This window comes from Homalodisca vitripennis, chromosome 4, assembly GCF_021130785.1.
Source record: "Homalodisca vitripennis isolate AUS2020 chromosome 4, UT_GWSS_2.1, whole genome shotgun sequence".
NCBI classification, from domain to species: domain Eukaryota; kingdom Metazoa; phylum Arthropoda; class Insecta; order Hemiptera; family Cicadellidae; genus Homalodisca; species Homalodisca vitripennis.
In genome coordinates, this window is record NC_060210.1 from 142,549,838 (window position 1) to 142,575,198 (window position 25,361).

General features: G+C 32.6%; 1 protein-coding gene across 1 annotated transcript in view; it reads right to left on the minus strand.

Annotated features, from left to right (window-relative positions):
• Positions 1–17,060, minus strand: part of LOC124360254 — a 71,985-nt gene extending 54,925 nt beyond the window's left edge. The window contains exon 1 of the mRNA XM_046813697.1: positions 16,955–17,060. The gene's annotated coding sequence lies outside the window, so the exon portion shown is untranslated. The remainder of the gene's footprint in view (positions 1–16,954) is intronic.
• Positions 17,061–25,361: the final 8,301 nt, after the last annotated feature.

Sequence of the window (25,361 nt, forward strand, 5' to 3'; positions counted from 1 at the left end):
ATAAATCTAATGTATATAAACATTAGACTAGCTGTTACCGGCAGCCTAACACGGGTTCTCCTTTCAAAATCGAAGTCCAGAGACAAGAACTTATGTAGTATTATGATGGAAACCTACGAAATGTTTCACACGTAAAATACACGTTTGAAACATTGACATCGGTTACACATTATTTCAATGTTTATCGTTAAATATATCAGAAATAAAGGGATTGACTTTCACATAGTGTGCGCTTGTTGGAGAATTTAATATTCGATTAAATTATATTTCCGACACCTTAACTGAGTTTACCTTGTAGCCCCAATCAAAAAATTTATGCATAGATCTCGGTAACCCACATCGATTAAAATTTTTTATTTAGAGCACTTGTAATTTACTTACGGTCTAAGCTATTTGTAGAGTTCGCCTTGTTGTTCCGATAAAGAAAACGTATGTAAAAGGTATAAGGAGTGCACTTCGTCCTGCACTTCCGGCCGTTTAAATTCACTTCCGATCTTTAATATTTATAGCGTCTCATTTGGGTATTCCTTACTGCCCTAATAAAAAAATATTATAAATATGTAGGTTTCTTTCGAAACTCACTTCGGTCAAGAAGTGTCTACTTTCGGACTTTGTAATCTATTTTATGTCGAAGATACTTCCAGTGCCATATCTGACTTTATTTTGTTGTTTCGATGAGGAAAATACGTACGTAAGTCTACTTCAGTAAAAATATCTACTTCTATTGTAGGGAAAAACCCTTAGTAAATACATGTAACACTACAAAATAAGAGACCAAAAAGAGCTTTTCCCTATGTAAGTCTTATTTTTGGACTGTAGTTGAGGCATGTGTGTGTTTATAAATTTACACTTTTTAAAATCCAGTCTTTGACCCCAGCACTTTCTATCAGTACCATGGACCTTGTACTCTATCGTCTCTCCTCCCTTTTCTGTTTGATAAGATTCTATTTTAGGCCAGTGCACTGTGAGGGCGGGTGCAGTAATGTTTAAGAGGGTTCTGCGTATAACTAAAAAAATTGATTATCACATTAACAAAAAGCCTACCGGTTTCGAGTTTTTCACGTGAACAATTTCACAGCATTGATCACTACGGTAGTATTTATAATACGATTTAAATCTTCTGCATTTGTTGTTTTGAATGGGTCACTGGCGTAATCAAGGGAAAGGTTAGAGATAGCGCGGGTTCAAATTAGGTCTGTAACCATTCCACGTTTTATCAGTACCATCGACTTTGTACTGTTTCAACTCCCCCAATTCTTTTACAGATGATCCTAACATAGTCCATTTGCCCATGAGGATGGGCAGTATAAGGCATAAAAGGGGATCGCCCTCTCCTTAATAGAAAACAATAAAAAATTAAATAGTAACTTTGTCTTTTTATCTGCATTAAACTATTGGCCATGAGCCGTATTTCTTAAAATTTAAATGTTAAAATAATGTTTCATACTCTGATGAATTTCAGTTGGAATTGTCAGAGCCGTTTAAAGTCAATTACATTTAGCTTATACAATAAAAATATTATCATATGTTTCCGTATTAAATTATTTAATAGTTATTATTTTAGGTATCTAGCGCCATATTTTCCTTTGTTTAAACTTTCCTCGGACTTCAAAAAATAATTGAACAATGGAATAAGCCGAATTGGTCCATCCATTATTGAGATTAGGACTTATTCATATATTTAGCGACTCATTTTTATGTATAAAATAAAACGATTATTATTAAATGGATAAATATATTTCGTGGATTTTTATTTAACGAAAGCAGTACTTGTCTGCCTAATCTCTCACATAGGTGTTTATTTTGCCAAATTACGCAAATTCTCAGGCCTCTTAATAAGAGCCAAATTCCTGTAAGATTCTACATGGATTCTTCATTTCTTCTTTTCATATGATCTTACTATTATTTATATAAGTCTACTCGAAATTGTTAAGATGTTTTAAACTAACCAAATACATAGTGTTTTCAAGCGGTTTCCTGAGTGTTATTTAACAAGTTTCTATCTCAGGTACTTAAAGTAATCTTATTATATAGTAAGTTTTATAAAGTTTTAAAACTAAGTAACTTTGTAACAAACTTTGTTAGAGCAACTTTGTGTCTTAGTTTAATTAAGTTAATAACTCAGGTACACTGCAAGCATTATACACAACATAGAGTACAAAGCAAAGCGAGAAGAGACGTTTTCCTAGGGAATGTAATGTTTGATAGAAATTAAATCTGTCATAACTACGGGGGAAGCAATGACTCGCAGATCTTTGTATTGGAAAGTAGCCAATTACCATAGAGAAATGAGATATGTAATTTCTCTTGAAAAAGAGCTACTTTAAAACATTTATTAATTCATGGAGCTTTATTAAAACGACTGGTAATTAAATTCATTATACTTTATAAACTTCATTAAAAGTTAAGCGAAAAAGTAAAGACTGGTTTATTTCCAGTGGCTGTTAAATATTTATTTGAGAGCACGTAAAATGATTATGTTAACTAATTTGCTCTCCCGTCTTGAAGTGCACTTCACACGTGCAGCTGTTGCTTTTCCGAGCACACTGAAGTTACCTGATCGTATAAACAAGCCATTAGCACCCCTGGGTAACAATCGATGTTTCATTAGATAGCAGGATTGTCAGCGCTAAAAGCGGAAGACCGCCCATTATCTTGGCCGCATCTAAACAATCTATTGATTGCTTTCCCAGGATCAACGTTCTCCTTGCAAAATTACACTAACCTGAAGTTTTGTGGATTACTCACTATTAACCTTGTACACATGGAATATGCCTTAAAACTGAATTAATATCCTCTTTGCACTCTGGAAGGGACAGGCATGACAAACTGTTACATTTAACATCTTATTAGGTTATTTAATGGATAATTGGAATGTACAAACACTGTATCCATTCTGCAACTTCTCTTGAAGCTAAATACATAAAATGCCGATAATTTCCGTTAGCTCATTTCTAAATTGAACGTCCCCTAAAATTAGATTTTTCGTTTCATATGTGCTTTTTGTTTAAGGAATTACATCGAATCATTTATACTTTTATGATTTATTTAGAAATATCACCGCAAAGAGTACTACATAAAAATCTAACTAAATGAATACATTTTAGGTGATTAGTAATGCTTGCAAATAATACAAAATAAAATATATTAACCATAGAGATAACACTGTTACCATTTTTCGAAATACCACTAAATTAAAAATTATAACGAATTATAATCAAAATGTTTAACCCATGTGTACATAAGAAACTTAACCACTTTTTTGAGAGGTGCCTTAAGAAAGTAATTTTCTTATCAAAAGTTCTCCCGAAACAAAGAATGACTTTATTTTTTATATTTAGTAATTCAAAAGTTTTTATAATCATCATTATTGTGTATAAAAGTTGGTTACTTCTACCCGAATTTGTAACAGGATTCGCTATTTTTGAAATAATTTCAGACAAATGTTTTAGTTCTATTTAGTTGGGAATCCCTTTAAACTCGTGGTTTAGAGACTCTACAACCTTAAATTTATTCGCAGACAGAATAAGCGTAACTAAGACCGTCTCAGAATCAATAGAATGATGGTCACCGACAGCAGTCGTGCTGAAGAATGTTTGAATTTGTATTTAGGTAATCGGACTAATGCTCTTGCGTGTTAGAAACATTATTGTCTTCTATGAAAGATACTTGCACTGCTCATAAATGCATAGTTATTCCAAATTTAGGCATGGATGCGTATAGAAAATCGATCTCAATAGTAGACTTGGTCAAGTTTAGTTATTCTAATTATCTGCAAAGTATATACCCATTACGGATTGATGCCTAATATATTAGTAAAGATTGGGTCAATACGTACATGTGAATACAAATTCCTATTGGCAGATACTTCCTTAAGGTTCTACTGTTTTGTATACAAATGTACATGAGTATGTCTAATTGATGATATCAATTATTTTAAAACGACAGAATGGTGTTATTAATTGAACAGACTAAATATTAATTCTCTTAGACACTTAGGAAAAACTAAAAGACAAACTGCACACATATATTCAGGATATTCTACAGAAATGTTGTGGACACCCAAACAATTCATAGTTCATTTTGAACGACCTCGTCATTTTTTTATCTTTTCTCATTTTTCGTGTATTCCATGATTTCCACTCTAATAGCTACATTGTTTACAATTTAATAATTTCGCATAAAAATATACAAATATTATTAAATACATGTATTTTAAAACTCAATATATTCCTATTACAAATAATGTATGTTATTTAGTTTAACATGTTACAAAATACTTTCAATCGATTGTCCACTTAAAAAACTACTTATAATACACAACAAGAAAATAATAAAGATTATTTATAAAACTTTCACAATACACAAATTCAGCACATTGAACACGACTAAAAATGTAATAAAACTAAAATTACGTATTATTTCAAACCTTATTCTTTCCCAGTCTTGGCGTTCTATGTAATCTCAAGTAAATATAAAAGCAATAGTAAAAGTGTTTTATAGCCAACATAAGGCACATGTGGACATAAACGCCGCTTGCATGTGGACGGCTACTTCAGATTACTCGGCGGCTTTCCGCATATTGTAAAAAGTATTTTAAAATAAATTATTCACAAGCCGGTAGAATAATTACGAGTGAAATGTATTTATTGAGTGTGGAAATTAAGCTTAGCACTTTAGGTAATTTATCAAAATTATATTTATCTTCTAAAATTATATATATCTTCTAACAAGAAGGATAAATGTCTTCAACAAAAATCTTTAGTAGTTAAAAAGGTTTTGGAATTATTGTAATATTTTATGCTTATTTAGTTACTTGGTCGCTTTTCTTAATGAAAAATTAACACTAAGTTTATAAACTGGTATTTCATGATAAATCTAAATTTACTAATATCAAACATAAATACAAAAACAAGCGTCTATTATTGCATTATGCAACTGCTTCCTCAATCGTCATCTAGTCAAGATACTTTACGAAATCAATTTCAAAATTACGATAATCTATGAAGGTTTTGAGTATTCTTCCAAATCATATGAATTGGTCAAAAACCAGGTCAGCTCCAGTGCCTGCTCTCTACATACAGGTTAAATCTATATTATTGTCCTTCAACCGAAGATATCTTATAGCGTCCGTTCCTTAAAATCTCTCAAAATTATTTTTTTCTCTTTTTCAACAAAAATTCAGTGAATAATTTAGAGGATTCCTTATCAATCTCCGAAAAACTCATTTTAACTTACATAAGGTATCACATTATCTATACTTTTGACTCTTCTACATAATATAAGAATTTGTTTTAAATCCAATAATTAGGAGGTACCACAAGGATCTGTGTTGATCTCTAGCTATTTTGTTTTATACAAATAATTTTTTATCAATAAATGTTGAAGAGGTAACGGACATTATTTTTGTTAACGACAGAAATATACTGTTTACAAAATGAATCAAGGTGATCTGGATATTATTAAATATTAAAGCAATGCAATTCAAAAACTCATTCGTTACAGTTCTCTGCTAAGTACTGTGAGATAATAGGTAAGAAAATCCTTTTATTAATACTTTCAGGAAGATTCCCGAAATTTATTCACTACAATCTGAACTGGAAAAGGCTTTCATTAAATTTAACAAACATGTTGGTTCATAATATTTTTGTATTTCTTTTTTACGCGTTAAAAATAAATTTATTTTAATTATACTCGTATAATCTACAACTTAAATTACCATTACACGTTCAATATTTCTTTATTGCTCTTATGATATAAACACATCTGTTTATTTTAATTTTGAAGTTTTGATAGATTTTAAGAAAACCTTTCGTCTATTGTAAAGTCAAGAAACCTATTGTGAAACATAATATTTTACAATATAAAAAAATGTTTTATCCCTCTCGCTTACCATTAAAGTATTAAGATTTACAATAAAGCATTTTTAATTATCGTAAGCAATTTCATTCAGCTAATGAATTTTTTAATTTTTAGTCTAATGTAAAACTTTTGTTATTAGTATTTTACATTGTACTGGATAAATATTTGACCTAATTAAATTCATTCTTGTCTCTTTTAGTTTTTAGTTACCAAATCATATATCCGCAACCCATATATGACATCCGATAGCCATGTAGGTTTACGAGCACTGTGATGGGTCCCAGAGATTCGGAGAGAAACCCCGTATCCTGCAAAACTCAATAACCACAATAAATAACCATCTTGACATCACGAGTAACAAGGTCCGCTGCCAATTCTTCTTACGAAAGGAACAAACTATTAGGTTCAGAAGCTTTACGTAATTTTACGTTGTTTTTGTAACTTTAAACATCATTGTATTCATGTACTTAGGTACAAAAATTGTTATATTTTATTCACTGTTGGAACGTCAAACTGATCTCATACAAATCTCATAGAACCAGGCTAAGTTTGTTAGTTCATTCTTCCTGAGACCTATTTATTAACTATGTCGTTGTCATACGTGTTTTTCCCGTGGAATTCTAAATATTATGAATATTCAATAAGTACGATCTTGAATTTCTACAATAAACTTATTGTTTACATGTAAGAAGTTTCAAGCTTCAGCACGCGATGATTACGATGATTTCAAAAGTTATGTTAATCACGGTTTTTTGTGAATATTTGGAAAAATATAATATCTTTTGATGACCGCCTTTGAAGCCAAGACAAACCTGTCTAATTTATTCTGTTTTCGACATTGTTATAACTACGTGATTGATATTTGGCATACAATATGTATACAATAATGTGTGGGGGATTTCAATATTTTTATAATAAATCAGCTTCAATGGACAATAACAACAATTACTTGTTCTAAGAATTTGTTTATCCTACTATGTCTACAATTCTTCTAAATTTATTTTTATTTTAATTTCATTCTGATTTTTATTGGAATTTATACATTAAAACTCTTTACATCAATACAAATTTTAAAATATTTGATAAAACATACCGAGTTTTAAAAGTAATTACATAGTTTTTGGACGAAAGGACGAACAACCTAAATAGAAGTTGTTGGATTGCCGGGTGATATCAGTGATTCACGTGCAGCGCAAAACATAAAAGCGGAGCACCATCTCTTTCATTTAAACAACAGCATTTCAGCGGCCAATCAACTGTCCCATTGTGTACAAAGCTGTGGTTGACCATTTGTTCAGTTCAAAATCAATTCTGTTGGGGTGTGATAGTCACTTCAATGCATACTACCACTTTTCAGTAGTCAGCCATTGATTTTATGCTACGTAAAAATTTATCAAATAAAGTACTTCCTACGAGTCATCTTGGAACATTTCATGATGTTTAGTGTGTATTAATAAACATTTAATATTGAGGCGGTATATTAGAAATATTATATTACATATCTAAAAAAATATTAAAACAGCCTTACGATACGAATTAATAATAAATTTTTATATCTTTCCAAATTTTGTGAACGTGAAGAATACAGTAAATTTAAAGAAGACATTATAAATTATATGGAGCATTCGGATTTTTATAAAATATACACAATACTTGTAATACCATGGCAGTAGGATGCAATATTTAAATTTTAGTTTAAAAATTTTGAATCAAATTGAAATTAGCCACTTTAGCGATTTAAATGTCTCAATCATCCAACTCTTTAGGCTAAAGCGTTAAGATTTATTGGCTCATCAATGACTGATAACTTTTTAGATAGCATCCTAATTTTTAATTGGATGAAATTAAAATACTTTTTGAAAGGCAAAGATAACAATGAGTCCGGTTAAGAATATATTATGTTTGATTAAGACTCATCGAGTGTTGGACAGGACAAACTTTTGGAAATGTACAAAACATTTTCCCTGAAGGTAAGATACCTGAAAGCTTTACATTATCCGCTGTTTTCCTTTATATAAGAAACGTTATATGTGTGCATATACTATGCCATGCGATCGTGTTTTACGTTTGTGTATTATTTATTTATGTGTTGGTCGTTTTACTTTATGACAAATTTATCCATCACGACGGCTACAAATATCCCACATTTCTTCAAGAATAGGTCTTATACACATTAAAACCTTAAACAATATTACATCAGAGTGAGGTTGGATTGTTTGATTGTGGATATATAATTTTTAAGTAATGTAATTAAAAGTTATCCTTGGGATATCCATGATGTATTATAATTTATAATCACAAACCAAATTTTGAAATGGTGATTGATGTTATCATAACTTGTGGTAGTTTCAGATTAACATCAGTTTTTTGTAAAATAAGCAAAACAATTAAGACATAATTGATGTTTCATTCCTATTTCAGCATTACGAAGAAAATATTTAAATTAAACAGCATTTTAAAGTTTTCATGGAACAATTTCGACTCACTTCCATATTTGAACCCCTTTCAGAGCCGTAATTTAGGATGTAAATAGCTGCAACAGACATAATTATCTTCACTGTTAATGTTTGGTTGAGAAGCTCAAAAAAAATGAATTTAATTTACGCTTTCATCCATAAAATATTTCATCATTCCATTTCTCATTATACAGTATAAGAAATATAATTTACGAGCAATATAATGTTTATATCTAGTAATTCAAGTAAATAGTCATATAAATATTGAAAAATAACACAGAAGGAATGTTAGTATCATTGCCCCATGATATAAATTATTGTAACCAATTCGTCTTATTATTTTTAGTGTAATAACCTAGAAGCCAAAATCCTAATCGTAATGCATACAACCTGGTTAGTTTTGAAAAAAGAGATCGGCCTCTCCTGAAAAAATTTGAAACAATAATTTTTTGAACACCAAGAAAAATGTGATTTGAGACAAAAGTTTAATATTTTTAACCATTTTTGCACCACTGAAAGTAATATGGCTGGTGACAATTATTTTTCTCAGTAGAAATTTCGCTACAGACCAGAGTGGTGTGCTTATTGTTTCTTGGTTCCTGGAACATTCCTATAGAAACATTTGATGACAAAGGGCAACAATAATATGCAAATGAAAGTCACCTTCAATTGTATTCATGATGCTAGTTTGCGTTGTAAGTTTGCGTTGCCACTTGTTGTACATTCCTTTGTAACTTACTATGAGCGAAATATTTATGTATTAACATTGCAAACTACAAGCGGCATTCAATAATATTTTAAGTTAAATAAACTATTTATTTAATAAATTAAATACTAAAGGCTTTTATTTAGCATCATTAAATGATCTGATCAGCTACTAAGACAACATTGTTTTCTTTCTTACACAAAATTAAATAACGATGGCGACTCCATTTGAAAATTCCAAATTGTTTGAACAAAGTCCTGATATTTGTCTTTTCTTAACTGAAGGCAAAATCCAGACAATACATACAAGTGAATAACTCAATTTTATAGTGAAAGTTAAAGGAACAGTGGAAAACTTTACTACGGACTACAACAGTTGATAATGTTTGAGACTGACGCATGCCTCAGTTGGATAAGTCATGTTTATGATATTTTAGGACGATGACCATGTATCTATTTGTCGTCTAGTTCTCAAATCTATGCGATGGGTATCATAACTAACATATGTTGATTAAAGATAGACCTACGTAGCGAGATTAAAATATTTTAATGAGATAATTAGTTCTGTAAGCAATGTTTCGAGATTTTTCTATACCAATTTGTTTGGATGGCTCTCATAATATTAAAATTCGTGCAAAATGTATAAGGAAAATATTCCGAGAGAGTTATTTCCTAGGGAATTCCATTTCAACTAACTAAATCAAGTTTTTTCCCTGTGGGCCATTCCTCTTCCCTGCTTTGGCACTTGGTTAAGGAGTGCACCAACTTTATCGGCACCTCAGATTGTTTTCGTGGCGATATTGAGAAAAAATTCCTGTTGCCAGTAACTACGATATCTGAGAATATTTGCTTTCTGATAAACAAATAGAACATGTTGCGTGCAATAAAAAGGGAAACTATAGATTAATTTGTAACTAACATAAAAACAATATTTCAATTTTTATTTTACAAAAGGGTTATCTTTTTATTTGTTAAAAGTTGTTTGCTTTTGACTAAGTACAGTTATTTAATAACCAACATTAACTACCTGAATGAAATATTCCTTAGAATTCATAAAGAACGAAAGTACTGTTAAACTCCTAGTGTTTGATGTAAACAGGATTCTTCCTGGAAATGAGTTTGTTTCCAGCTCCACATCAAAGGACAGAAAAAACCAAATGTGGTGTTTAAAAATTACTCTCATAAGTTCAATCCGAATATCCTCAAGGGAGCGACATATCTGGCCACAAATCTCATTGCTCCTCTATACCATGTTGTGTGTAATCTGTCTATAAAATGAAAATGAATTGCTAAATATGTTTCTATGCCTTAATCGGCTGGGCGAATATTACCTAATTATGTTTTCTATATTCGTTAAAATTAGATAAAGATTAATATGAATAGGAAAATTGGAAATGTTTCCTGAAATATGTGAGAATGTGGGAAATAATAAAATTATTTATAAAACATAATCCAAATTCAATTATCAGTTGACAATTTCATTTCACGTTTGCAATAAAGGCTAAAACATTTTTTTACCTTTAAAGTTCAAACAATATTACGTGTGCCGATCAGATGTCTATAATGCTGATAACAAATATAAAGTTATTATTTAACTTTATTAAATTTTGCGCCAGTGACAGTTACAGGGAATATGATTAAATCGTTCTTATAAAACCGACCTTAATGAGCAATGCGCCTAAGATAATCAAAACTGGTTGCTTCCCTTGACATAGTGATATGGAATTGATGTTTACTTGCATTGTGAAAATATATTAGGGCTTAATGTACTCTTAAGTGCCTCCATCATAAGTGCCACTAATATGCTACAGACTCCAACTTTGTAAATTGCGTGTAAAGCAACGGGCAACTGCTATTCCTAAATATTATTTCACCATGTGTTGATGTAAAGAGTTACATCAACACATGGTGAAGTAATATTTAGGAATTTCTTCTCTGTTACTAGAGAGTAAGACGGGTAGAGAGGTGTGGAAATCGAAATCAGTGTACAATTTATTTAGGCGTCTGGTTTTTAAACTGAAATGAATGTCCATTCTTCATAAATATTAATATGTGTAAATAATTTTGTTTTGACAAGTTGAGTGTTACACTGGTATGAAAGAAAGAAATAAAAATATTTTTGTATTCAAATAGTAATTAAAATTTATGTTAAAACGGACACAATGCATTCTGTTTTATATTATAAGTCGCATCTAAAGAAAATCGTTAAAGAAATTTTAGTTTATTTCAATTCTGAATAAACCGTTTATGAATATTTATCCTTTACTGAATTTACATATTACACTTTATTATTTATTTGAATAATAATTAATTATGTATTACTTTTATATATTACTTTATATTTTTCTTATTGTATCTGAGAGTTGCATAAGACATAGAAAACACTTAGTTGTTAAGATGGCTGCAAAACGCAAATGTCAAAGTTTTAAAGAACAAAGAAACACTTAATACTTTGGCTTTCAAAAGGCATGGTGTTTAGTCTTAGTCTATGCAGAAGTGAGCTTTGTAATCTCGAGGAAGGAATCTTTTATGGAATCAAAGCTATGTGTTTTAATAGCGACTTACAGTGACACAAACCATAATGTATTCATCTTTATTCTTCTTCAATTTGTATGAATTAGCATAACTACCACTTAACATAATGTTTGCAGATGTGAACAAGCTTTGAAGAAATGTATTTGCAAACTATTTATATACACACTGCACCTTTTATCCCTCAAACTTACCAGGTATTTTTCTGTTTCTTTCATGTTCATTTTGTATTGTAATTGTATTAAGGAAATACATTATACTTGACTCACTACACCAGTGTAATGGTTAATTATATTGAGTTTTGTAATATTTTTTTGTTTATATAAAATATTTAATACAAACAAATAATCAAACTATAACTATTGGACTGAGAATATTCTCATACTCACAAAATGTAAAAGTTTCTATTTTTAGAGCTTGAAAGATTGACATTTCTCATATGAGTCCGTAAGTATAGTGTCCTAGAAACCCAAATATTTCTAGGCCAATCTGTAACGAAAAAGGATAGGATCCAGAATGGGGTTTTTATTCAAGGGCATCCATTGATCAGTAGGTATAAATATTGATTACTCATTCGATTCTCTTCGTTAGTAATTTGCTTCCGAGTATGATGCAGTGGCAAGGTTTACACAAATCGTAGTAGCATGGTAACCAATGTGAAAACCGGAGATATCATGGTTGTGGAAGTGGAATATTCTTCTGTTTAGATTCCAAGTTTCCGGATGAGAAAGTATACGTTTTTCTCCCAAGCGTGTTATAAACCTCAGAGATATTTGAGGACGTCTCCACTGTCCCATGCAGTTATCTTAAAATTTCCATTTTGGCCTTCAAGATTCTAGGTAAAGAAGTAGGAGTTTCTCTGACCCTGAATCTCAAGAACTTTTCCTCTGCCATATGAAAATATTCAACAATCCCCATTTTGGCCTATCACTCATAATAACCTCAGAGATAATGAAGAACGTATCGGCTTTCAAGAGAGAGAGTCACAAAACTCACTGTTTAGACTACAAGTACCATTGTTTTCCTCAATGAGTCAACTCCTCAAGAATATATCTGACGATCTTTGCAGGTAGTTACGGATGCAACTTAACTCTCCTTTTGAAGTTTCACACAGATGAGCATGGGAATTGCTAATTATTACATTCTATCATGGATTTTGTATATTACCCACTCTTACTACGTAACTTGGCAAAAATAGTAAAGTAGCTAGCTCTGTTGACGTGACATATTTTCAGTTTTTAATGAAATTAAAATTTGTAATTTTTTATGTACATGAAAAGAGAGACTCAATACAGCCTGACAAGCATGTCTAATGGTGGATTTGTAGAAATATCGGTTAAGAATCCTTGACAGAAAGTGCTGTTATCACTTGACAATATCAATTTAAATAGAATAAGGATTGATAAGAGCGTTTGGGTTGCTGAGGTAAAAAGCCTAGAAATAGACAATGCCTGCACGACTGCCTTGCTTAAAAAACCTTATATTCGAAAATCCAAGGACTATTTTTTAGTCCAAATAATCTAACCACACAAAAATGGGCTAGTATAGGAGCTCCTATAATCTCTCCCCAGTCCTATGTCAAGCTGTCAAACCTCCTACCAGTTGTAGTGACTCATCCCCCTATTGAAGTCTCAAGCCCACTTGGTATCTCCAATTACAAAAGAAATAGGACAATATGACTATTTTCGTCTGAAAATAATTGGAGAAGGACTAGGTTTAATAAAGAATGTTGTTATCACCTTTTAGGTACAAAAACAGATATTTTAACATAGACAGTGTTTGACATTTCATGATGTAAAAAAATTAAATAATTTAGATTATTTATACAAGCAAAATCCATTTAAAATTGGGATTTGTATGACTATTTAATATATAAATACATAAATGGATGTAAGTTAAAGAAAAACGCCATATAAAATTTCTTCATAATTACCTTTGAAAAGTCATGCAGTGAAACAATTATCATCACTTTTTTTAAAAGGTCAATAAAAAGTGACAAAAAAATTAATTTTTGAAGCGTCTAAGATCTGAAATCTTAGAAAACTAAGTATTGCAGGAGTTTTTTTGTTAGAAACACTGATTCGAGGGATGTAAAGCTATTAAAATCACAAATCTCTACACGCTTATCCGAATTCAATTCATAGCTTCGTTATTTTACAGTAATTTGGTAACATAATGTGTTTAATTTACAGCTGTGAGATCTGGTCAGTGAAGTTGTGGAAAAATAACCCGACACTACTAAGTATCGAAGTGACGGAACAGATCGTAACAAAAGTCATTACCGAACTGACTAACTTTTTCCCGGATTAGTGACTTTCCCGGAAAAAAAGGACACGATTTTTATAAGGACCTAACGGATCTCTAATAATAATTCTTCTCCATAGCACACAAGCACTGGCATGACTAAAGCGAATTCTAAAGCATACTCGTACAATTTTCTAGCTGCTACCCGCGGCTGCTCATTTCTTTCCATATACACACTCTGAATAGGGTGTTTCCTCAACTGCAACTCAAGCATTCCTGAGAAAAATAGTATCAGACACAAGACATTGCTAACTATAGAACTACTTTGTAACCGTTGCATGTTTAATGTTAATAGAAAGTCAAGAAGTCAGAAATTACTAGAATGCCTAGTGGGTGTTCAGAGAACTAAATGTTGTTGGGTACGTAATTTCTAACGTCACTCCTTAGAGAAGTTAGTAGGATTCTAGTAGTTGGCATTGAAACATTTAAGGCCATTTGAGAGAAAATCTGGAGTCACGTTCCAATTTAATTTGCTACCTTGATTGTACCGTAGTCATTAGTTTTCTCTGATTTGAAAATATCCAAGTAGTCGATATTCAGTTCCTTATTATAAATCCTAGTAAAAGCGTAATGGAACAAAAGGCGATATATCGCACATATAAATTAATTTGTTAAGTCCAAATAATACAGAAATAAGTTTATTTACTTATAGCAGTGCTTCAGACAAAAGTCAATTCTTTTAAAGATGCCGCGAACTGACGATTCCTTTTTATTAAGGCCATTTGATCTAATTTAACATAAAAGATGTAATAATCTTCAATATATGAAAGAAAATCTTTTAAAAGTAACATCTTATGTACTTTACGGAAAGGCTAAGTAAAATCAAGATAGTTTTATAAATATATAGGAGAACATACCATTAACTAAATTAGAGTTCTATACAATTAGTAATTAGTACCACTTCCCATTAATTATACCTTTTTCTACTTTTAATAGTTCAGAACCTTTTCTTCAAGTTTATAAAGTCATCAGTGTAATAGATAAAACTAGGTAGTATACCTTTGAATGGTAAATGAAAAAGGTTCCTTTAAATGGGTTGACAGATCCATACGAGAGGAGAAATTTTACTGTTAAATTTTTACCGAAATTAATTTAAACACTAGGAAAAATGTTGTACACAAATATAAGTAAGGGCGATGTTACCCCTGACTCAGATGTTAATTACTTGATATGACGCCTTCATTCTATAAGACTACCGTCCTACCGTCAAGTGATCATGCATGACGAGGTAACAATGTTAGTAACTTGCGTGATTAACTGAGATATAAAACCCTAAATTCTGTAACACAGGTCCGGGTCCCGGCTTATGAGACAACCTGGACCCAACCACTAAATTACCATTCACGACGAGATGAAAATGATAGAGGTAATTCTTGTGAACAGCTGAGATATAAGGCTCAAATTCTATTACAGAGTTCACCCCCCTGAGACAATCTGATACGACGAGTGAAGAATGTTATTGATAACATCACGTGAGTAGCTGATACATGAACCCAAACTCTCTAACAGATCTCTGCTCTCTGAGATACCCTGAACCAACGTCAAGTGATAGTGCACGATGAGAGGATACTGCCAGTGGTTACTGTAAATAGTAATAGTAAAAATTAAATAGCTAAGAAATTATGCGCAAACTCTGAAACAACCTTCTGAGACAACCTGATCAGAAATGTCAAGTGATCGTCAACGACTAGAGAACAATGTTAGTGGTAATTCAAGTGAGCAGCTGAGATATATAACGCAAACTCTCTAACATAGAACCCCTCTGAGACAACCTGAACCAACGACTAGTGTTTGTGCACGACGGGAGTATTTACGTTTTTAAGTGTGATTATCTCAAAGACTCTTTTAAAAAGCCAGAAATCATTAGATGATTTTGGTGGAACGTTTTGAAGATCTTTCAAAACTTTTCTTATAACAATTGAAAGATTTTTAATCGTACCTAGTGAACGTGCCTGCCCGCTTTGCATTTAATCGAGCTGAACTTGCTTATCGTACGTATACTACTGCACGCAGTCTGCATTGAAAAGTACGTTTCATACCCGGGGTTGTAGATCTTAATTCTTTTTTCTGTCCTAACATACGTGAGTGAAGCAAGTGAAAAAGTTCTTATTTAATTTATACATTTGTGACTATCCAAAAATAGAAAGATCCTTTAACAATTATTTTTTTACGAAAAATAACATTATGACATAGCCTAAATATAGTCTTTATTAAATTATTTTGGAGCATCTTCAGATTAGAACGAAGACCATTGTATAAATGCACGTAAGTCTTGTACATTTAACAATCTCATGGTTTTAACTCCTGTTTTATACAAAACTTTTGATGATTGTTTTAACCAAAAGTTAAATGATATAAACTAGCGACTAAAGGTTTTTAAACATTACTGCAATTAATTGTAAACGTGCTATTGTATTGTTTCTACATCATTAATAAATTGCATACTACACCAATATTTTCCTATAAATCATACTATTTATTACCCAGTACGCCTGTACCAACAACAGTATACTAGTTAAATACATTTGTATTATTTAGTACTGTATTCATATTTGTATATGCCTAATTACTTTAAGTATCATAAAATCAACTTTTTTTTAGCTTAACTGACCATAAGAAAGTTTATTATTTTCAAGCAAAACTTTTCTTTTTACCTGTCAATAAAGGTTAGTGTTTCAAATATTAAACAATTAATGCCTGTATTCAATAAAAAACATGTCATGTTACAAGTACTTTAATTTTAAATATGATCATAAGTGATTAAATAATTGGTTTTTGTTAGAATCTAATTATATATTTTTCTTTATGTATTTATCTTTGATATGATAAGGTATACCATATATTATTTATTTCCATTTTGAAAGTCTTTACAAATTCACCAATTTTATAAACATTGACAGTATAACTAATCTATGATCAGCATTATAACTGGTATAAAATATTTTTTATTTTCATTTATTTATTGACAAGGAATTGGAAAAAAATGGTTCTCTAGCATTCCAACAAGTTGCTAAGTGTCAAACATTTTGATAATTCTTCAGTGACCACGATTCGAGTAGGTATAAAAGTAAGATACAGGTTGTTAGGTGACTTACAATATAGTTTTCGGTCACTGTAGTGTAATACAGGTAGGCTTACACATGTACAGATAGATAGACGGACTGACGCACGCACGCACAGCACACACACGCGCGCCGCACCGCCCGGCACCGACTGAAGGCCGCCGCGCACCGTGCTCACGCAGCCACTCTAGTCGATATATGCCCGCCCGCCGCGCCGCCCGCGCCCGCTCCGCGATAGCCGCCTAGTCACCTCGCCTCGCCTCTCCTCTCTTGTAAAACTACAATTACTCCTTGTACACTGCATGCTCTGATTGTCCTCACAGTAACAACACCTCACACGCCTGACGACTCACTTACAGCCAGCTTATGATTGTGATGGCTCGGACAGCCGTCTAGTCACCTCGCCTCTCCTCTCTTGTAAAACTACAATTACTCCTTGTACACTGCATGCTCTGATTGTCCTCACAGTAACAACACCTCACACGCCTGACGACTCACTTACAGCCAGCTTATGATTGTGATGGCTCGGACAGCCGCCTAGTCACCTCGCCTCTCCTGTCTTGCAAAACTACAATTACTCCTTGTACACTGCATGCTCTGATTGTCCTCACAGTAACAACACCTCACACGCCTGACGACTCACTTACAGCCAGCTTATGATTGTGATGGCTCGGACAGCCGCCTAGTCACCTCGCCTCTCCTGTCTTGCAAAACTACAATTACTCCTTGTACACTGCATGCTCTGATCGTGTTCACAGTAACAACACCTCACACGCATTAAGACTTACTTACAGCCAGCTTATGATTGTGATGGCTCGGACAGCCGCCTAGTCACCTCGCCTCTCCTGTCTTGTAAAACTACAATTACTCCTTGTACACTGCATGCTCTGATCGTGTTCACAGTAACAACACCTCACACGCATTAAGACTTACTTACAGCCAGCTTATGATTGTGATGGCTCGGACAGCCGCCTAGTCACCTCGCCTCTCCTGTCTTGTAAAACTACAATTACTCCTTGTACACTGCATGCTCTGATTGTCCTCACAGTAACAACACCTCACACGCATTAAGACTTACTTACAGCCAGCTTATGATTGTGATGGCTCGGACAGCCGCCTAGTCACCTCGCCTCGAGTCGCCTCTTCTCTCTTGTAAAACTACAATTACTCCTTGTACACTGCATGCTCTGATTGTGTTCACAGTAACAACACCTCACACGCCTTTTTTTAAACACTCTTAGACAAAGTCTCGTAAAAACAAAACCAAAAAATGGCACACAGGATTCCAAAAACTGTGTTTACAGTATAAAATGTAGCTGCAATAGGGAATCCATAGGCGAGACAAAAAGACCACTAAACGTAAGGATAAAAGAACACAAAGAAAACACGAGAAAGGGTTTCACAGAAAAGTCAAAAATTGCACACCATTGTTGGTCCGAAGACCATCATATGAATTGGGATGAAGCCCACATAATACATCGGGAACCACATTTCTTCAAAAGGAAATTAATTGAGGCAACATACATTAACTTGGCAGACCAACCAATCAGTCAACAATCAGTCGAGATTAGGCCGCTTTGGTTGCCAATTCTAAAAAATGAACTAAAGAGAAAACCAAAAGTATCAAACGGATCGGATATTAGTAATAAACCAATGCGGAGTCACAATATGGTTTTAAGAAGTTCATCTCGCATGAACCAATAATAACGAAAGGGCCCATTCCTGTTCCCCTTCCCTTGTATTTCCGCCATCTTGTTTTAGCCAGCCGTCACGATTGCCATTGGCTAGTCCCTCTGGTCAGTCGTAGGTGGTTAGTAGACGAGTGAAGACGTATTGTGACCTATATTCCGTAGTTTAGTTTTAATGATTAGTGTTTTGTATAGTTTTGTATTAAGTGCATGTCTTTAGTGTTAGTGAAGTTGACAACAACATGTAGGTTGTGATTCCTGACTTAGGCGTGCCACAACGCTTTAGTAAGATTTGTTTATTTTAACCTAGTTTGTAATTATGTGTTAGGTTAGATCAGATTGCAGATCTCGAAACGTAGTGTTACTGTTTTCTTGTTTCACTGAACGATGGCAAATGTCCGGAAAAATCCTGTTTCCTTCACATTTCTGTGAAGTTCACACTTGTACTGTAATATTAAATGTTGATTCTTAAAGTATTTTATTACGTACGATTTCAACTATTCAGTCGTAGTTGTCTGGTGTTGCCACTTATACTTTGGTCACAATAATAAGTTTAATGATTAATTTTTAAAAACTAATTCTGTATGTGGTTATAGATGAAGGAAAACATACTTTTATTTTAATATACTTAGAATTACAACATGTACCTAGGGTTCACCCTGAAAATAAAGATGTAGACAAGGCACAGGCACATATGAGGACATCAATAGTTTAGTTTTAAATTGCCAGATCTAGGATTGAAGGAGGTGACTCTAAGTACTTCCAGATATGTTAAATAGTTAGATAATAAATGACTTAATGGCATTTAAAAAAAGGAAAAATGCATCTCCATTTAATGATTAAACCAACTGGGAATCCACTTTCTCCAGACAGACGGTTAATACTTCATATTTGATTATACGTTGAATACAGCAAAAACTGATGTGTCACTTACATTTAGACATCTAAATGGATGTCCAATAGCGGCACATCACTAACCCCAATTGTCGAGATAATGAGGTTAAAGGGTGGATCGAAAGGTTTAGGCTATTAGCAACTGTTGGAGTAAGTGGAGCTCCCTTATCGTTAAAAGCTATTGCTAGCATAAACATTAGAGAGTAATGTCCTCTGCTCGCTTTAACTACAATATGCTGGAACAGACCTATCATCTCTTTTCCAAGGGAGCAAGACTAAGATAGTGACCAACTCCTCACGGGATCTCGATCCCTGCCCTCACCCACCCCATCATCACAAATTCATAACCATCCTGAAAATCACACTTGGAACGAAAGTAAAAAAGGTCTTTTAAGAAATAAATGAAAAAAGAAATTTAAAAGATTCGTATTTTATCTGAAAAACCAACTATATCTTGCTCTGCTTATTTATTGGATCTATGCAGATCGAATAGCTTTTAATTTGCTGCTTGGCTTTTAAAATAATATCGTGATTAAACTGTAAAAACTAAGACTCAAACCTATAGGTTATAAGCAATTGCGCTCATATTTCTCGTTCCTTGCGGGAGGATAAAGAAAATATTTTACCAATGTAGGCTACTCCATTCTCTCGCCACTTCCATTCAAAATGCTAACGTTAAAAACTTCAAGGCCAATTTTTTGTGTGAACTTTTCTTATTTACATTCTGATATATCGTTATAATCCTGGATTTATGTATTTAATTTAAACTTTATAGTTATAACCGTGCACTAATATAAAGTAAAAATAACAGAATAGGGGTTCTAGACATGTAGGTTCAGTTGCTTACGCACTATATGTTTATCAAATCGAAGTCTGAGTATCTGTAACAGTTATGCCTACTAGAGGTTTTACAAACGTTGAATAATGCTTTGAATTGGCACAATTCAACTTGCATATGAGATGTGATTAATTTTTGTCAATATCTAGGTCGTAGCATAATAATTTATTGTAAATTAAAAAATAATACTTTTGTGAATGGGGTATCAAGCATGACTTTCCCTTATCTCCACATCCCAGTCGTAATCTTGTGTCAAAGTCTTTTAACCAAGGACATTTTTAGAAAAATCAACGGGGTTCATAAAGATATAATACGAATAAACTGATTTAAAAAATATTTGTTTTAATCAAGAGGTTCTACCATAATGACGAGTACATGGATTGTCGCTAGGCAATCGATTATCGATAACACCTAGGTTTGATGAGAAGCCAAAGTGATTGTTAAAACAATACATGATAATCTACATAAAACAGGTTTAGGTTTAAGGAATATGGAATTTTGTATAAGATTCCTGATCTCTCAATTTAAGGCCTTGATATACAGTGATACTCAAAATACTAGCAATAAAACATTCATAATTATCTTAATGGTTATATCCACGTTAACATATTAAACATAAATATTAACGTATAAATATAAAGCAATTATCAAAATTTAAGTTCAAATAAGGTTTTAAATGTCATAAAATGAAATGTTCTCAACATAAAATTAGTTTAAATGTAGGTCATAAATAAATGTGTTGCGCATCAATGTTTCCATGTGTAATTCTGTATCACACGTTTGACTTGATTTCTTACGATGAGTTTTATGCCATATTCTATTATGTTTTGGTTAAAAAAATCTATTTATTTATATTAAAGTAAATTAAAAAATTGCCTATAAAAATTATGCTTTATAAAGAGGTATGACTAATGTCATAAACAAAAAAATTTAGAGATATAAAATTATAAATAATGGCAAATAAAGTTAACGAAATTAACATAGGGAGTAGAGTTTAATATCTCTATAATACACTAACCCATATACTAGTCGAATAGAGGAAGTCCTTGTAGGCAATAAACCATTCATTCCCTTTTAAATGGCTTGTGTAACCATGGGAGTTAAATTAAACCTTTAGAAGATAACAAAAGATAAATTCTCCGTGTATTAGCCATTACTCGCTGACCTAAATGGAAGTTGTCCCTAGACCCTAACAAATTGATTTCATCTACAGTTAGATTTTCCGCACTTAGGATCTTTAACACTTGCCAGATATTGTCGATGTGATATATTCAATTGGTATTTAGCTTTAGTCATCTGAATTGCGTAATTTTCCTCATGTATGTTTATTAGTTATGAAGTATGAAGCAAATTGCACAATCTTACGAACAATAGTTCATGTATTTCTCGAGTACCCAAATTGTGCCTAAGGTTCCAATTAAGGTTCCAAGTTAAACCTCCTTTGGAGGGTGTAGGAGTCCCATCCTGATGCTGGATCCGATAAACCAAAGTGGATTTCAGATAAAGTGATTATCCCCAAAGCCTTAAGGACACATCTCGAAAACCGTTATGTGAGTACCCAATGAAGTTCAGTTCATCGGATTTCTTCAGCTTCAAATATATCTTCATACACATCTTGTCTATTCTTGTTTATGACATAAGACATATGTGTATCATATTTAATCTTTTGAGGACAGCTGTTGTTTAATTTCCTGAAAACCTTACTTGTTTCTTAAGAACTAAATACGAATTTGAGTATGGTTTCTTCTTTTTAAAACACCGGAGAATTTAAAAACATTAGTACTCTTCTTGTGGGTGTATGAATCCTATCTAAACCACTATGAGTAATGTGATGTTCGTGGAATGTTTTTTTTTATTTGTTGATTATGAATACGTGTACCCAGTGGCGCACCGAGAAATCTTGTATAGGGGGTGGCCAGAACACCGTTGAGCCGGTGTTATGGAAAACGTTCTCAGATCAGTAAGGGATTTTGGAGACAATTTATGAAATATTTCTTAAACTAATAAAACAAGGCTGAGGCTTTGAGTTAATAATGTTCGAAGTAATACCACTCTTCCAACAACCACCAGTAGGCTTATACTAGGGTAATTAAAATCATTTGCAACACATACGAGCTATATGAAGTTTTTTAATTAAAACAAAATTTAATCATAACATTAAATACTGTCTTTACTTTTATTCTTGACTAGGTGGTCCTCAAAATTCGGAATTAGTGACGTCATGAATACGAGTTTAGCCCACAAATCTTCAGGCCTGTGTTGTGTCATAGTGACAACAAATGCCAACAAACTAACAAAGGTCAGGACTAATGAGTGCTTGGAAAAATACTGACGATTGTGACAACTGCTCATGCCGGGACAACTAAGAACAAAAACTTTGTACCGGATATCCGTCGTCCTGAGAGTGCAAGTTACCGCAATAAATAGAGTGCAAGTTCCAAAATCTGTAGCACAGAGCCCCACAGTATGGTTTTGAGACTCCGGGGAAAGTTCAGACTCCTCTCATGAATTTCTTCTGTATTTTTATTTCTTTTCCAACCGAAACTACCCGGTACAGGTTACTTTTATTATACAGATACTTTAAACCGCAATTCTTGGTATAATGTACTTGGTCGCCGAGTATTCTGTAACTTATTATTTACAGGTAGAATTTACAAGAAATATTAAGAACTAACCTCACTGTCTTAGTTGCTGCGTGACGGTTAAATATTTGGCGTTAGGAACTAAACTGATTACATGTACGGCGCTGTGTATTGAGTAAGTAAAAATAGGTTGAAGTTTTGAATATATATGTTTTATTGTACGTAATTTTGAAGTACCAACATAAATGTAATGTTCACTCGAAAATAGTTTATTCGGTGATCGATATTTTGAAAGAAAAAGATATTAAATGGGGCTGGTCCAGTTCGCTCCTCCCCATACGGTGTGCCTCCGCATGCACCTAATTTAAACCTTCTGAGATATGGACGGACGTTAGTAAAAAAAATGTGGATTATAGTAAAAATGCGATAACAAAGTCATTATAAAATGGTAGAGTTGAGTGAAAACTGTGTTTAAAAATGTAAGTGAACGTTTAAAAATTTTATTCAAAACATACTTATCATAATAAAGTAAATATGTTTAATAATAATATTTATGAATTATTATATAAGTAAATTCATATATCATGGAAGGAATGAGCGTTCAACCAGTTTATTCTGTAGATGTACAGTTCCTTAAGATCTTTTTATTTTTTTAAACATATATTTTTTTATAAAGTTACACATAAACTTAACAAGGTTGAGTAGAAGAGAAAAGATGGAAGGGAAAAGAGGGCTAAATAGCCATAATTTCACCTAAAAATTAAGTAATTGTTGATTTTACTTAATTAGTATCACACTAATGAAGCAATAAAACATTTTATTTATTTTAAAATCTGGCAAATATTAATTTTCAAATCCCGATTTTTCAATTCCGCTGAATCCTGTAACAACTTTCAATAGTTTTCGATCAATGTTACATTTCAGTTGTGGGACATGTGCTCTTACATTTAATATAATCAAATTTGCTTGGTTTACAACTCATCCTGAATATTAAATAAAAATAATATATGGTTCCGTTAATTAGTAGCCAAACATAATAAATAACTATTTGATTCATTACTAAAACTACTTTTGAAAACATTGTATTATGTCCTCTATATCAGGTTTTAATTTTAAAACACAAATTAGATTCTCAGAATATTTGTATGATTTAGTTTCCTATGTCACTAACAGAATAAATTATATTGAACATATATTTATAAATAATTGGTTTTCCAACATTGGTATTAAATTGTAACCTAAATGATTTACATAAAACAGAGTGCAAAATTGTTAAGTATCAAATGTTATCACATAACGTGCACACATTTCTCCTGGAATTATTGCTAAATCAATTAGTATTTTAGTACAGTGTTTGGCCAATTCTTCAGCAAACCAAGCTCTACCTATATCTATAAAATTTTCGCAATGTAATAAATACCCGAGCTTTGAGAATCACGCTCCTTCTCTCCAGAAAACACTTCTATTGGAAATACACCGACTTTGAGAAGGAGATTCTATCTCGGTAGGTACATTAGAAATGCCTCAGCTTTGAGAAGGAAACAGTGTCTTACCAGAAATCGGTTATTTTGTAAATATAGAAGCTTTGAGAAGGATGACCTTGTACCGAATGACGATAACACATGGGGGTGGTGACTTCTGAGGTTGTAGTAATAAATACTCGAATTGCCAAGTTTACTTGTAAGTTCAATTTAATCAGCGAAACTTACAAGCACCACTTTTAGTTGGTAAATTAAATGTATGCCTTGCCACGTTGCTGCCAATTAGAGTACAAGGACTAAAAATGTATATCTGATATTTGGGCCTAAAATATCCAATGTTCTATGGAATAATGCCTACTATGTTTTACTTTATAAAACATTAAGATTTTACTTCCCTTCGCAATATGTAGACTCACAACCCGGGCGTCGGCGTCTTGGCACGAGACATTGAAGCTGTAGTCTAAGAAGGGTTATTTCTAGTCGGTAATTACTAGAAGAGGAGTAGAGGTTGTGAAAGTGGTAGCCATCTACTCAAATAATACGTGAGCTCGCCTAAAACAAATTCGCGACGGTATTAGCCATTTAATGATACAAAAACTTATGACGACCATGTGCTCGTCAGAAAGACGACGCCACAACTTGTATCTGTTTCAATCAAGCAAATAAAAGATCTTCAAGGGTAAGTTACTTTACTAATTACAACTTTACTTTACGTTACATTCATTTTTATACGTTTGGCATCAAAGGGCTAATTTAATAATACGGAAAGATAAATTTTACTTACGGACAAGGCGCGCGAGGTCAAATCGGTCACGTCGTTGGGCTGCTACAAAGGGTTAGAATAAAATATTCATACGCGTGCCAATTAGGTAGTTACTCCGCCAATAATTTAGTTCCGGAACATTGGATAAAACAAATAATATTAAATTGTACTGGCTGACTAGGTTGTGAAATGTT